Source organism: Rissa tridactyla, chromosome 3 (assembly GCF_028500815.1).
Source record: "Rissa tridactyla isolate bRisTri1 chromosome 3, bRisTri1.patW.cur.20221130, whole genome shotgun sequence".
In the NCBI taxonomy this organism is placed as follows: Eukaryota; Metazoa; Chordata; class Aves; order Charadriiformes; family Laridae; genus Rissa; species Rissa tridactyla.
This window is the reverse complement of record NC_071468.1, coordinates 70360300-70376978: the sequence shown is the minus strand read 5'-3', so window position 1 is coordinate 70376978 and position 16679 is coordinate 70360300.

Genomic DNA, 16679 nt, shown 5'->3' with positions numbered 1-16679 from the left:
TCAATAAGGATTCGGATTTTAGAATGTTTTTTTCTGACCTCTCCTGAGGTGGTGTGCAATATTCATAACCTGGGGTGAAGGATCCTGACAGCTGTTTTGATAGTTGTGGCAGACAGGGGACACGAAGTGAACCTGGATGGATGCGCAGTGGTGAGGTTCAGAGCCTCAGGCTGCTGCTCCTGGGGAAGCTGAACAATTAATGGGACTATAGTCAGTATGGTTTCCGTCAGTGGCCTCTTTCCACTGACTTTGATGGAAATACAAGTCAATCTCTGGGAGGAATCCCACAGAAAAAGATGTTTCCATTTGGCCTTCATATTGTTCTTACCTGCACAATGACTATCACACGGAGCAATATAAAAACCCCAGGAAAGGTGAGACCTTGCAGAGGGGGGATTAATTTCACTTAATGCTAGCTAACCTAAAAGGTCAGTGTGTGACCTAAGCTTGTTATCTGGGCTCCTTCTTATCATCAGGAAAGGCAGCGAGAGAAAGAACATTTTCCAAAAGGTGATCTATCCTACATATCTCAGACATCCATCTCAGGATGGAGCAGGTGAATTGCCCCAGAGGTGCTTCTCTTTTTTCCCCAGTGATTAGACTGCTATTCTAGGCAAGATGTCTAACTTCTCGTTGGCTAAAGTTAAGTAAATTGAACCCCGTGCTATCTGTCTAAGCAGCAGAACGTATTTTGTTGTGCTTCCTAGTTATGCATGCATAATAACTTCTTGTACATGTTGGTTATATTATTGCTTATACAATATTTAAAAACTGTTCTTACACTTTGTCAATTCTTCAAATTAAAATGATAGAGAATAAAATAATAATATTGATTGTTAACTGTATTTATCTTCTTAGCTTGCTTGCGTAGTATGTTTTCATGCAGATCAAAGCTTAACGGGAAGTGTGAAATATTGCAATGTGTGGAACCAAGAAAATTATGCTTGCAGGTGTCAAAACATACATAAGGTTTATTTATAAAGGTAAAGGAAACGTTGCTCTTTCTAAGCAACACATTTTTATTTCCTGCTGTCTTCTTCAATAATTGCAAAGACCCTGGCAGTCTTCAGGCATTTTACAAGCAACATAAAGGGTACAAAGCATTACAGCAATAGCATTCACAGGGTTTTTTTGGGTCTTTTCTCAATAAAGCCTATCTGTTTCTTTTTTAAATAGGTGTGATCCTCCCTTAGGCTGACTGTGTTGCGCTTGGAGTGGGTTTTGCCATTAACTACAATAGGACATAATTCTAGATAATCAGCAGAGGCAGTCCATACATAGAACGGTGTCTTGTTGCAGGCAGACCAATGTGAGGCGCAACCCTGTGCAATCAAATTTGCTTTCTCTTGTCATGTGCTGGCACATTGAGTCAGGTAAAGAGGCAAGTGATGCATATCTGGATTAAGTAGTGGGAGAGAAGTAAGTGTATTATAAATCTGGTTGATGGATGGGGTCAGGATTTGGCATGATCTCGAGCAACTGGTATGGCAAATGAACAAAGAAACAATCAAAACCCGAAGGTCAGTGGAGACTGCGCAAGGTCTACTTAAACTTCTGTGGTTTTTATGCCTTCTAAAAAGTCAAGCTGTAAGCAGGCACTCTCCACAGAGAGGGTATTCGCGGAGTGAACAAGCTATGATCGGAGACCAACAAGCTAGTACTGGCAGTTTGGCTGGGGTTTCCAACTCTGAAAAGGCCACAGAGGAAGTGTCTGTCCTGACACCCAAAGGCAGGAGCACTGGTTGGTCTGCTCTAAGGTGTGGAGGCCTGGACTGACTGTGTATCTGGATATCTTTACAGGCATGCGGTAAGTGGCCTAGAGTTGGTGCTCAACCATATAGAATCATAGAATCATAGAATCTTCATGGTTGGAAAGGACCTTTGAGATCATCGAGTCCAACCAAACAATCTACAATCTCTGCCACTAGAGCATGCCCTGAAGTGCCACGTCATATCACATCATACAATTTATGAGGTATTTTATAACTTGAGCTTAATTTGGTGACTGGTACTTCACAGAATGTCTCTGAAGACTTAAATAGTGCCATAAGCATGTTACAGATTTGGAGAAAGAAGAGGCGAGGTAGAAGCTACATCTGAACCGAGAGCATCTATGCTCCATAGAAAACTGTGGAGTCCTGGGCTTTTGAACTTCCAGGTTGAGGGCTGTGACCACAGCACACAACTGTCTCCAGTCTTGTGCTCAGCTCTCTCAGACATGACTTTTCATAAGCATCCAACTGATCCAAGAACCCGAGTTCAATTGGCTTTAAAGTGCACCTGCCTGTATCTTTTGCTTGACAGCAGGAAGACTAGGGAGAGAAGGGGCATCACCGGTATCTCTGCAAGTATTTGATTTTCTCTTTGAAACAGTAGCTATGACTCTCAGAGGGGGGTAGTGATTACATTCTTGGAATGTGTAAGTAATAAAACAACCCTCGTGATCAGTTAAAAAATGTATAAAAAAGCACTTGGCTTCAGGAAAGTTAATGTTTGAGTTTCATTTCCTCTAGAGACAAATATCAATTCGGAGGAGCAGGAGAAGACAGAAAAGAACGAACCGGGTTACTGTAAGAGTGTGGGGTCATCGTCATCTAATTCCAGACCTTGTTGCAATAGCTGGAATATTAAATCTCACTGGGTAGAGAGATGGATGCAGACCAAGGGCAACCTAGAGGGAAATAAGATTGAACTAATGAAAGTTTGCTCTCTCAGTGGTATGTAAAGAATGTCTCCAATATTATGCTCACTAAAATAGTGTCCCTGGGCAATGTGAGAATAATCATAGGTAGAAATTACACTTCCCTCCTAGAATCACATGAACAAGAATAAAAACTGTGTCTGAGAGAACATGATCTGTAGATCTCAGCAAGCTGTCTTTCTCTTAATGACATTTGAGTATCTTCTGAGATTTCCTGACATAATGAGATTTTGGACTGGGTTAGAGGATGTCTTTATTTCCTTGAATCCTGTAGAACTGCTGATTACTGTCTGATTTTCTTCCTGATTCATATTTGGTTTTGTGGAGGTTCTGTATTAGAGTTAAAACAATATATTTGACTACGTCTCTCTGACAGAGCTATGAGATACACTTTCATTGAAAGACTGAATAAAAGTTTACCCAGGTGAAGTAACCCCTGAGAATTATCCCTTCAATTTTCAACACAAGACTGGAACAGTGAATGCTGTGTTTCTCTTTAGGAAAGAGAACTCATGGTAAGTAATATTATCCTAAGGCAAATGATCACCGAATCACAGAATAATTGATGTTGGAAGGGACCTCTGGATATCATCTACACAAGCGCTTCAGCTCAAAGCGGGGCCAGACAGACCACATTGCTCAGGGCCATGTCCAGCTAGCTAGGTCTGGATTACCTCCAAGGATGGAGACTCCACAACCTCTCTGGACAGCCTGTTCCTGTGTTTGATTACTTTCAGTGTAAAAAGCCTTTTTCTAATGTTTAAATGGAATTTTCTCTATTTCAGCTTGTGCCCATTTCCCCTTGTCCCCCCCTGACAGAGGGTGCGCTCTGTCCCATCATCCAGACAACACCAATCTGGGTAGGACTGTTGATCTGCTTGAGGGTAGGAAGGCTCTACAGAGGTATCTGGACAGGCTGGATCGATGGGCCGAGGCCAACAGTATGAGGTTCATCAAGGCCAAGTGCTGGGTCCTGCACTTGGGTCACAACAACCCCATGCAAAGCTACAGGCTTGGGGAAGAATGGCTGGAGAGCTGCCCAGCCGAAAACGCCTGGGGATGTTGGTCGACTGCTGGCTGAATATGAGCTGGCAGTGTGCCCAGGTGGCCAAGAAGGCCAATATCATCCTAGCCTGTATCAGGAATGGTGTGGCCAGCAGGACTAGGGAAGCGATCGTGCCTCTGTACTCGGCACTGGTGAGGCCCCACCTCGAATACAGTCTTTGGTTTTGGGCCCCTCACTACAAGAAAGACATTGAGGTGCTGGAGCGGGTCCAGAGAAGGTCAATGAAGCTGGTGAGGGGTCTGGAGCACAAGTCCTGTGAGGAGCAGCTGAGGGAGCTGGGGTTGTTCAGCCTGGGGAAAAGGAGGCTGAGGGGAGACCTTATCGCTCTCTACAACTACCTAAAAGGAGGTTGTAGAGAGGTGGGGGTCGGTCTCTTCTCCCTCGAGTTGTGAGGAAAGGGCCTCAAGTTGCGCCAGGGGAGGTTTAGGATGGATATTATGAAAAATTTCTTCACCTAACCGGTTGTCAAGCATTGGAACAGGCCACCCAGGGAAGTGGTTGAGTCACCATCCCTAGAGGTATTTAAAAGATGTGTAGATGTGATGCTTAGGGACATGGTTTAGTGGTGGACTTGGCAGTGTGTCGTAGTTTGGGCTAGGCTGGCCACTAAGCAAACAAAAGATGCACTCTTTACCATTCTCTCTCCCTTCCCAGAAGAGAAGGGAGAGAAAATAAGAGAGAAACTTATGGGCTGAAAAGAAAGCTAAAACTACTTTAATGAAATAGTAATAATAAAAGGAAAACATAATATAAAAAAAAGAAAATAATGAAATATATACAACATGTACAGAACCAATATCGAGCTCCCAGGATGACAATCACATCATCAGCAGGCAGAGGCAAAGTCCCAGACTAGACTCAGCAATGGACGGGAGCTGAACTCAGGAACTGGATTCAGGAAGGCAAGGATAGGGATCAAAGGCAGAGAGATAGACAGAGTCCTCCTCAGATGCTGGCTGTTGAAGAAAGAGGCTGACCCCTTTGATCTGTCAGCTTTATACTGAGTATGATGCAGATGGGATGGAATACCCCGTTGGTCAGTTTCAGGTCACCTGCCCTGTCCGCTCCTCCCCTCTGTGCTCTTCTGCTTCCAGCCCTCCAACTTGGTACATAACAAAGTTAGCTGACCTTGGTTGTTATAGCAATAAGTATAAGCAAGAGGTTCTCTGCATACCTTCGTATTAACTATAAACATCAGGCCTTATCACGCTGGAAGCAGACATTGTCTGAAGAATATGCCATTAATTTCTGAGAATTAGAAGAGGCTTAACTGAAAAGTAAAATTACTGAAAAGTAAAATTACTGAAAAATAAAATTACTGAAAAGAAAATTGCTTCTGTTTTAGCTCAAACCAGGACACAGGGTTGGGTTAAGGGCTGAACTCGATGATCAGACACTGGAACAGGCTGCCCAGAGAAGCTGTGGATGCCCCATCCTTGGAGGTGTTCAAGACCAGGCTGGATGGGGCTCTGAGCAGCCTGGTCTAGTGGGAGGTGTCCCTGCCCATGGCAGGGGGGTTGGAACTAGATGATCTTTAAGGTCTCTTCCATCTCTAACCATTATATGATTCTATGATCCAGGTCATTAATTAAGATGTTAAACAGTACAGGACCTAGTATTGACCCTGGGGTCAAATGCTGTGCCACCAGCTGGGCTTCATGCCACTGAGCACAATCCTTTGAAGACAGGTCTGATTCTAGCACTGTTCAGCTGTATTAGGGATTTGCTTTTCTTACACATTAATGACTCCTATTGCACTAGTGTGCGTATTAGGCCATTCTAACCTTCAGCCTGCAGGCTGCCATAAGTTGAAGATTACACCCATCTTTGTGTTCACCCTTGTAGACTAGACTGCTGGAAAAACTGAAACATACTGAAACTATAGTTTGGCCACCTGTGAACAGGACAAATAAATTTAGCATCTTACCCACAAATTTTAGAAGTGAGTTAATAATACGTATTACTACTAAGGTACATTTTGATAAAGGAGATGGCCAAAAAATGCCTATCGAATACCTTAGCTAGAGAAAAAATTTAAGGTTATAGTCCCAGCTAGATGCAGCTATTTAAATGAGAGGGGGATGAGGCATCTAGTTTCATAGACATCTGAGCAGAATGAGTAAACTTGAACTTAATGTGAGTTTGATGCCATACAGACAGTTTTTCGTCCTGGAGAATTACATAAACATTTCTGGATTAGTTGCCACTAGTCATATAAGCGTGTTTATTCGTGTTAATGAAGAGATTTTGGGGAATTATTCTTTGTCTCGTTGAGTACCACTGATGGCTATACCACCGTACTATACTACTGCTTGCAAAAGGAGAAGGCCTCAACCCCTCTCAAACAGCTTTTAACATTATCTTTGTCAGATCAGTTTTATACACGTGCCCATTCCACTTGATCCTTCTTGACTATATTACCATTTATTTCCATATTGCATAGACGAAATGAACTGCCCCATTTCTTTTTATATATAGTAAGGCATCTTGGTAGCAGTCCTCTGATGTGTGCCAGGCTCCTGTTCTGGCAGATACAGTAAAACTCACCCAAACGGAAATTCTTTTTTCCTAGAAATGACAAGTGCTTTAATGTGAAGTTACTTGCAGTGTTATATGCTGTAACCTTTCCTGCACTTTCTGGAGGAAAAGACATCTAATGGCCTGTATGCACCTCTCTTCCTAACAAGTCACAGGCATTCAAAATGGAATGTAGATGGAGACGTTGTTTACCATTTTGTTTCTAGTAAATAAAGTTCAATAAATTTCCTTCTTCCTGCCCTATAGTGATATTGCAGAGATGTCAATATCCTGATGTTGACAAACTGACCGATATTGACAACAAGTAAGCGAGAGGGGACCTCAGGCCTCTACCAGCAGAAGGATTTGATTCCAGATGAAATGCTACTAACATGCCCTGATAGAAAAATAACTATACGTCCTTGCATATGGCTTATTTTCTCTGTGTTCCTGCACCACAATGCAGTCTAGTATGGTACCTTTGAGTCCCTTTGAGCATATAAAATGTGAGGTATTATGGTACGTATTCTCAGGTGTTACAACCACAAATGGATAAACATGTCCTAGATATTGACTAAAATCATAGAGTGCGTGTTCCCAATATTGCCTGCAAAAGATTGAAGTAAACCCAATTTAAAGCTCCATTGACTAGTTTGAGATTAAAATTTTGGAAAAACATGGTGAAGTGTTGCTACAATCACTTTTATACCGTGCATTAATCCTCTTCTGGTTACATGAGAGTTTATTTTCTCATATTGTCATGCTTTTGACTGGGATGGAGTTGATTTTCTTGCTAGCATCTGGTGTAGTGCTATGTTTTGGATTTGGGATGAGAATAGTGTTCATAGCGCACTTATGTTTTTGGCTGTTGCTAAGCATCAAGGCCTTTTCTGCTCCTAACGTTGCCCCACCAGCGAGTAGGCTGGGGGTGCACAAGAAGCTGGGAGGAGACACAGCCGGGACAGCTGACACCAACTGATCAAAGGGATATTCCATACCATATGGTGTCATGTTAGCTGAGGGAAGAAGAAGGAAGTGAGGGACGTTGAGAGTTATGGTGTTTGTCTTCCAAGTAACCGCTGTGTGTGATGGAGCCCTGCTTTCCTGGAGATGGCTGAACACCTGCCTGCTGATGGGAAGCCGTGAATGAATTCCTTGTTCTGCTTTGGCTTTTGCTTTACCTATTAAACTGTCTTTATCCATGAGTTTTTCTCAATTTTACTCTTTGATTCTCTCCTCCATCCCAACTGGGGGGAGTGAGTGAGCAGCTGTGTGGTCTTGGTTGTCAGCTATGGTTAAACAATGACACCCATTTACCTTGAGTACAGAGTTAAGAATCTTGATTATGGACTGTGTGAGCCCCTTGCCCTTGCAACGTGTACTGCCTTTTAAAATCGTGCGTGCTCAGAAAATCCCAAGGATCCTATAGAAATGGAGGATGTTACAGTTGCTCTCTGCCAAATGTTCTGGAGCTTGGGATAACCTACACAGTTTGCCTACTGGGACTTGTAAAGCAATTACCCCTGCTAATATGAGAAGAAAGATTTCATGCATCTTATAGGACAACGTGAGCCAAATAGATAAACTAGAAGTCCAATTTGTAAACACTTTCTACTTGAGGAAGTGGAAACCTAACAAGATTTTCTTCTTCATATCATTTTAACTTTCTCCCTATTCAACAGACGAGCTGAAATCTCAGTTTGATGCAGTTAATATCAATTATTGTTTGTAAGACTTGCAAAAGTGACTGAAGCTTAAGTTTGCTATAAAATGAATATTTTGTCAATAGATATGAAAACACATTCTTTAAAATTAGCAGTTGTGAGGGTCAATTGCTCTCATTAGCAATCTTTCTACTCAGATCATATCACTGCCAAGAGGGGAATAGGTACGTTTTTACTCCAAAACTACAGAAACAAAAGGCAAATGAAGCATAGATTTTGGTGATCTTCAAAAGATAATCCAAGAACTATTGATAATTAACAGAATAATTGCTGATAGTCTGCAAAGAGCTATCTGGTTATTGGATTTCCTTTTTTCTAAATGACCTGCTTCATGACAAGGTAGGCCAAACTGATAAGTATGAATTTTGTAGTAATATTTTTCCATACAACCCGTTCTTCTAATTAGTATGTGAATGCTATGTAAATACAGAGAAGAGAGGAGGACAATATTTTCACATGTGAGAGTGTAGGAATTAATGACTGACAAATACTTACAGATAAGCACCACAAAAAAAGCAGAACAGCTCACCTTTAAAATGCACCCTAGAAACTGGTATCATTGAAAAATCTGCTTTTGCTGCTTTTTTTTCATCTTGTCCAAGACTGTAAATTTTCAGGGAACTTGCCATTTCACTGTGCGTCAGGAAGCATTTCTCGGTCTCTCAGCCTACGTTTTTCTTTTCCTGTTCTAAAAATCTCTTCAGCCCTTTTTTAAGGCCTGTTCATGCCTTCCTCCTCATGGGTACTTACACCCTTCAGCTTCCTTCAGATGCTTACCACCTCTGACCAACCCATGCCTGTAATTTGTAGTTTTAAACATATGAACAAAACATTCTTGGCGGGGGGGGGGAAGGATCTTTCCCAGACTTACTTAGAGAACTGGAAAAAAAAAAAAAGTCCTAACTAGCTGTATCCTTTTGGGGAAGATTTTCCGAGGAAAGGTAGTTTTTCTGCACAGAGGAAGAGCCTAACTACTCCTCATGCCTTTGAAATTCTCCTCCCTCAGTTTTCCATCTACTTCTGTAATCTAGCTGTGCTAAAGGACACCTACAAGACTCAAGTGTCAGCTTGAGACCGGCTAGCAGAAAAAACATCTAAATGGAAAAGCGCAGTTTTGCAATTAAACTTAAGTCTCTCTTTTTGTGTTGTCTCCTTCATTTCTCTTTCTATAATTCTGCTTGTATTATTCTGACAAGGACTTCTGTAAACTCCCAAGATGCCAACCTGAAGCTGACAAGAATGGTGGCAAAAATACCTAAAGCACAAATTCTTTTGACAGCCTAACAGGAGTCTGTCGTCTGCTGGAATCACCTTTCATTTTCCCCTTGTGCATTTCTCCTGCTCTGCCCTCTGCGCACACCTCAGCCGCAGCCTGAGGGTGTCAGGCATAATTCTGCAAAGACAGCGAGAAGGAAAAGAAAATGCCAAGTGTCGAGTCTACCTCGTGACCTCCCACTACTACATAAACTGAAAATAGAAATCGTGGGAAAGTGACCTGTTAGCTCCTTAAGTCTTGATGGGTTTAATTAATTGCCAAGTGTTCATAGCTATGCTGGAGAGATATCTGCGTTTAGGAGATGATGCAGTGTCCACTGAAATCAGTTAGCCTCTTTATACTGACTTCAGTGGGCTGAAGGTTGACCCTGGTTTCCATCGTGAGAGTTCTGTATAAAAACAATCTACTGAAGCGCCTTTGTAAAGGATCGATATAAAAAGATCCTGTTCCACTAGCGTGTAAAAATGAGTCAACGAGGGACATCCTGAAGTTTTGTATTAGAAAGACAAGTTCAGTTAAGCTGCTTAGAAGCATGAGAGCTCATATATGTACTGTCATATAATAATAAAAGAAGCTTTTTACAGTTACTGCTGTGATGTCATTTCTGCTGTTACTGATCCAATACTGCTTTATATAGTTCTTCTGAAAAAAATGTTTGCTGGCGTCACTAACACTCACCATTCAGTTATATTGCCAATTAAGTCCAAGCAGTAATGTTCAAAGGAAATATTGATAAGCACACTGTGAAAAAAGGGTAACTATGCAAAGATAACCCACTGACTTTGATAAAAACTGAATCAAACAGCAGCATTTAGTTAACACATCCCTTTAAATTTTTGCCGTTCTGAGTGGTTCTTGTTTTCAAACGGACACTCTCCATTCCCAAAATGGATCAACTCAGATCGACGTTCCTGTCATGGATACTTGCCTTCACTGCCATTTGCCACACACGCTGATGTGGCTATGTCAGCTGTCTACACAGATATGTCACAGAGACAAAATAAGTGAAATAATGGTAGATGCTAATAAACAAACTGATGATAAATATTCACTTTTTAATGCGAGCATTTTATTAAATTGGTTGATCTTATCTCTGCTTACACATCATCAGTAGCTGGAACTTGCACAGAAAGGAGTTGTCGTACGAAGTACGATGTTCCACAGGTTTGAAAGGTCAAGTTTAATTTTCCAAACATCTGTAAGTTTATTTTCAACACTTCAATGGCAAATAAAATTCACTTGAACAAACTTGTCATATAAATAACTTGCAGTACTGAAGATATGAATTCAGAGTAAAACTGGGGAAAACATAGTCCCTACTGTGGAAGAAGCGCTAACGGAGCCTGGCAGTCAGAAGCAGCTGGTTGTAGTGGACACAGGGTTATTAAATGGGAGCTTTTCTAAGTAATCAACAGCAGGCATATATTTTCAGTGAGAATAGTGTGATGTGCCTAGTGTTAATCTATAGCTTAATACTTAATATTTATATAATATTTAATAATTTAATAGTTTATGGCCTTGCAGGAAACTGCGCAAAGGAAGAGAGAGTGCAGTGAGTCAGATTCCGTGCAAAAGTCCTGGCAGTGGCTCTCATGAAGTAATTTGTCACTTTAGAAAGGAGAACTTTGGAGAACTTGGCTTTTGTGCAACGTGAATGCAAATGGCACAACTCACTCAGGCTGATGCTCAGGAACTCTGGGAGACAGGACACTTCCTTGGAGCTGCTGACTCCAGTTACCTATAGGTGAGTTCCTCGCAGCTGCTTGTCTTCAGTATAGTCATCACAGTCATGACGATTGTCACAAGCTGGCAGTCCTCTTGCATGGTGTAGTGGGTTTGCTGTGGGATATGTTGCCAAGAAGGGAATGGGGCCTGTAGCCTAGCCAGCTGCCAGCAAATTCCCCATTTTCCTAATCTTGCACATACAGTTGCTACAACCCTTCACAGTTGACAGTTATCATACTTATAGTGACATACATAGGAAAGATACCAGAGTTAAATGACCTCAGAAAATATAGCTGTGCAATCTTTTCAGAATAATAGGTATTTTATTTAAAAAGATCTTTTTTTTTTCCTAACAACTTACACTATAGTGTTGTCTCATGCATTAGCTTTTTCTTTCTTTTCCACATTCCCTTTCTCATTCTTTTTATTTTCCTTCACTTTCATTCCACCTTTTCCTGTGCCAGCTGCCACTCTAACTGGCCAAAAAAAAGGAGAGGGGGATGACTGGGGTGAGGACTGGGATGGAAAATAGAAAAAAGTACAGGATAAAAATACGTGAAAGAATAAGAGGAAATATGAAACAAGAAAGCAGCAGATTTCAAAATCAATCCTCTGATGAGAAGTGCAAAAGAGACTATTACAAAGAAATACAAAATTTGTCTATTTTTAAATCAGCAGATGCAAATAATGAAAAAAAAGTATTTCTTTTTCAAGTTCCTCATCTCCATCTTTTGTACAAGGTTATTGGAGAATAGGCACCGGTTTTTGACAAGGAAATTTGTTTAGATATCCAGAATTTAACAAAAGGATCTGCTCCTTTACAACAAGAATGCTAATGGAGAGAAGAAGATTTCTTTCACTTGTGCTTTGTCTGGCTAATGAAGGAATAATTTTCAGCACTGTCCACCATTTATTATCTTAGACCTTCAGTTAATGCAACTCATCTTCCCTTGCGTCAGTTTTCAACAAGGACACGTGCTTGATGATTGTCTTTAATCTCTATTTATTCTCAAACAGAACATACTGGGTTTTCTTTCATTTGGTTTGAAATAGCCCTGTGAAATAGATGGGGCAAGTACCTAACTTAAAGAAGAAATCTTTGGCTTGGTTATTATTTCTTACTACTAGAAATCAGGGATAATTCTTCTAAGGTTAGTGGAGTCACATGAATGTAAATCCAGATAACAAAGGAGGTGTTTCCTCCTGTTAAGTGTTTGTCACTTTTTCTAAGCAAGTCTTTGGTAATATAATCAGGAGCAATGATAAATCCTTAACAGATACCTATTGTTCACAGTCAAATGGCCTTCTAGGTCAGCTGTCAAATTACCATGACTTACTAAGCAGTGGTATCTCTTCTATTCAGTGCCTGGTGTGGAGTGGTATGTTCCTGACAAGCAGAAGAAAATCCAATTATCTACGTTTCTTTCTTGCTTCTTCAGGAAATGTTTCCATTTTTAATATGGCATCTGGCCATACAATGCAGATGTTGGTAGGGTCTCTTAAAGAGAATTATGTTTTTGTAACTCTCTTTCATAACAGTTGTGAAAGACGGAACCAGTTTGCTGCTGCAGCTATCTGAAGAAAACAGCATTAAATCTCTGCCTGGACAGACTCTGTAGGATAATGTTGTGAAAAAGTCACAGAAAATATGCTCTTGCATTTCTTGTTCCAATCCTTTTGGACCAGCCAGCTTATCTTAGGAGGGTTGCTGTGAATTGAATGACACCAAGTGGGAGCTACCTGTCATAAAAGAATTGTTTCTCTGAAGAGTAAACTATTACATGCCTTTCACAACTCTTCTGAAGCCAATTTTTAAAAATCCTTCAGAACCAGATAAATGGCCGTGGAGTTTTGAGTTATAGGAGACATTCAGCTCCTGACAGTACGGAGATTTGTGTGTCACCTTTTCTCTACGACGGTGTATATCAGACTGTTTTGGAGGATAAATCAAGGTTTTGCATAAAAACATACCCCAATATCTCAAACCCACTTTGGAGGTGTCCACACATTATTTTTATTTGTTTTGCTTATATATATGTAATAGTATTAGGGCGTTCATGGATTTCTTGGCTTTTTGTGTTGTTTTCACCATTGCTTCATGGTAGAAACAAACTTGGCAGGTAGACACTTGTTCAAAAACCACATGTGTATCTCACCCAAACTTGGAAGGTTGGAAATACCTCTGAATCACTCATTTTTTGATCCAGTCTCAGTTTGCTTTTGTGGTTATTTCCAGGGTAAAGTGCAGGAGAATATGGCTGGATTCTTGCTATTTTAACAGCCAGTGTAGTTTTCTGCTCTTTATTAATCATAATAAAGGTAACTGGGAGGACTTTTGAGTCTCACCAACTAGATTTTTGGTGGCAGAATAAATAATGCCCTGAGAATATATTTCATTGTCTTCAAATGCCATGGGAACCCTCTGACCTTCAAACGTAAACTTTCAAATTTGCAGGAAGAGGCTTAGCCAAAAGATTCTCATTAACATTTGTGGCAGTTAAGAAACTGAATCCTTTTTTGCTGAACTAAAATTTACCTCTATGCCACAGACTATGAGGCCGTATGATGAAAGTCAGAGGAACTGCTAATGCCAAATGTGCTTTCAGAACTCCTTTTGCAAAGTTCTCTTGCAACAGGCACGGGCACATCCTGGACTCATTTCACGTGGTCCTGATGGTTTAAAACCTGATAGTATTCTGACCCGAGATGTTCAAAGATTTACTTAGTGCTGTTACGGTGCTGGAATATCAAATAGCTTTTATCCAGTAAGCAGAGTGCCTTTTTACAAGATAAAAGGCTCATTTTTAACAGCGTTTCTCTTGAAAGTCAGAGAACCTGTGGAACTACACTTACTGCTTCATCGGTACCATTTTCTATACATTCAGCTACATTTTCTATGAACTTCTGACAAAATTTTCAGAGTTTGGGACCATATTTATTTCATCTGATGATTCAGGTTCTGCCTTTCTCTGAATTTTACCAATTCCTTGGTGGTAGGTTTCTTAGTCAGCACTGTGATATATCATAAATTCTTTTTATTTCACTGTTAACAGTAAGGTAGTTGACCTTTTCATGAAGATTATGCTTTATAGATCCATATATTTTTTAAGGCCAGGGGGACTGCTGTGTTAGTCTAAGCTGACCTCCTGTGTTGGAAGAAGTATTCTTACTTACAGAAGTTTGAGAACCGAGAGAATTCCCGCACTTCTCAAGGGCAGGATGAAAACTCCCTCTGACTTTGTGGATCAAGACTTCATGCCTGCGTGACATTTTCCGTGAACCGATGTGTAAAAACAAGTAAATTCATCCCAGTTTTGGTGCCATCACCTCAGTAAAATAATTCACTGAAACAGGCTGAGAGCTTTTCAGAAGAGAATGCTTGTGTTCAAAAGAACTTAACAGTGGTGGAAAAGGGTTTTAGGGCACTTTTTGGCTATACGAGAGACTGGTCAAACACAGATCATATTTTATTTATGGGACCTACTAGGTGAGGATTCAGGTCCTTTCTAGGCTCTGTTAGTAAACTTGGCGAGACTGAAAGAGGAGGTAGTAAGGTATCCCTCCACTACCGCTACTGTAAAAAGGCTTGATGAGAGCAAACCCTGCTGAGCCCTGGCCACAACAGGGTGTTACCCCTTGATTCCATTTTTTTCCCCTACATTTCCAACTTGATGACAGGGAAACGAACTCACAATTTCTTCTCTTCAGCCCAGAATATGCTCAGTCCTTTGATATTCTCATCTGTTTCGAAGCGCATCCCTTCTGCCCAGTGGGCTCTCAGTCACCAAGAACAACCATAGCAGATGTTGGGGTTTCTCCCTGAGTTGGGTAGGTTCAACCAGCAGGGTTCCCTTTGTTGCTGGAAACATTTCTGTGTGTCTCAGTGCATGCCTCAGCTCTTCTCCTTTGCTCCTGTCTGCTGAGCGATGTCATTGCAGACAGGAAGAAGGTTAGATGTGCAACCTAGGGTTCTTCGGAGGCTGTTTAGCATCTAGTGTGAATCAAACAATGCCTGGAAAGATCTCAGGAAAGTCTATGAAAAGTTTTCAACGGCCATCTTATTTTATTTTGCACTTTTCATTCTTTGAATTTCTTGGTGATAAAGGGACCTAAGACTTAGACAGGCAAAACTAAAAGCAGTTGCTTGCCTCTCTAATTAACTGATCGATCAAGTGTAGGTGTCCTTTTCGCCTCCTACTATATCAGATCTCCACAAACAGTGTAACAGCCAAAAGACAACTAAATTTTTAAGCCGGACTGAATGAACATGTAATCCTCCACTGTTGCCATTTAATAGGGTTTAATTTGTATTTCAAAAGACAGATGTCCAGCACCATGTGAGACTCCCTGAGATACCAAAGGCACCTGTGTAGGGCTGGCAGGTGGAACATAAGAGCTATGGGTGACCCATGCCTTCCAGAGCAGCAGCTGAAGAACGGGTGTGATTACTGAAGGCACCTCAAAAGATTATAAATGCCTGTGCTTTGCCCAACTGAACTGAATCCTAAGTGACTGAGTGAAGTTTAAACATAGCATTTTTCAGGTGCTAAAATTAAATCACCTGCAGCAGTGGCAGAATTCGCTTAATTTCCAAAACCAAATGTGCTTACATTTGTCAGCATCGAGCTGTTTCCATCATTGCTTTCAAAGAAAACTGCATTTCTGTTGCCTGCTACCATTACTGTCTGTAAAACGCTATGACAACAAGCTCTCCATGTGCGCAAGTTTAGAAAATAAGGCCACCTTTCTGCCCATTCTGGTTTAATGACTTTCAATGGCTCCATTTATTTTGAAACAAGTTACAGCATAAGGCAATTTTGCTACTCGATAGCTTTTGGGTGCAATCTGTTTTTGACTTAGTAAATAGATGAAGCTCTCAAACAGCCTGAATTCTTTAACTGAAAAAAAAAAAGGCTAGAGACAAACTTAAGAGGCAGCAAGCTTCCTCATGCTTTATGATATTCTCCAAAAAGAAAATCACAAAATATATGGATGATGTGCCAAGTTTTCAAAGAAAGGAGAAAACTGGAAAGTCCTAATGAAATTATATCACCAAACATAGCCCATGGGGGTTACATTATCTTGCCACATAAGTATTTGTGCTGTGATGGAGTATAAGTACATTTTGCTGAACAAGGTGAAAATGCTGCCTCAAGAGAACAGGCTGACTTCAGCTCTGCTTTGCTTTGCTTTGAGGCGATTTCTGATATTTCAAAATGACTGACAGAATCAAGTCAAATTCACAAGCTCAGTCATTCAAAAGGATATAAATGATGACCTTTAAGATCAGAATGGATACTTCTGGGAAAATTTCAGCAAAGTACTGTACAGTTATGGCAGAGGAAAATAATTAATTTTTACAGAGCAGGTGGTCCTGTGGCTGACGTGTGTGGAAGGTGACGTGAATGTTGATGAAGTGTTCACCTGTAGGTTGCACCAGTTAATGTGATCAGTGGTTGTAGCCAAGTTAACGATGAAAGATTTGTTATTTTGCCTAGATGCGGGCATCGAACACTGCCAGAAATGGTGTGGTGATATTCCAGGATTAATATCGGGCATTGTATCCAGCTTGCAACTGGCAGAGCCACATATATCATTATTGGTGTGGGGCATGTTTTGAATGGAGCTTGCCCAGAGAACACTGAGAATAATACTGTACTAAAAACTACC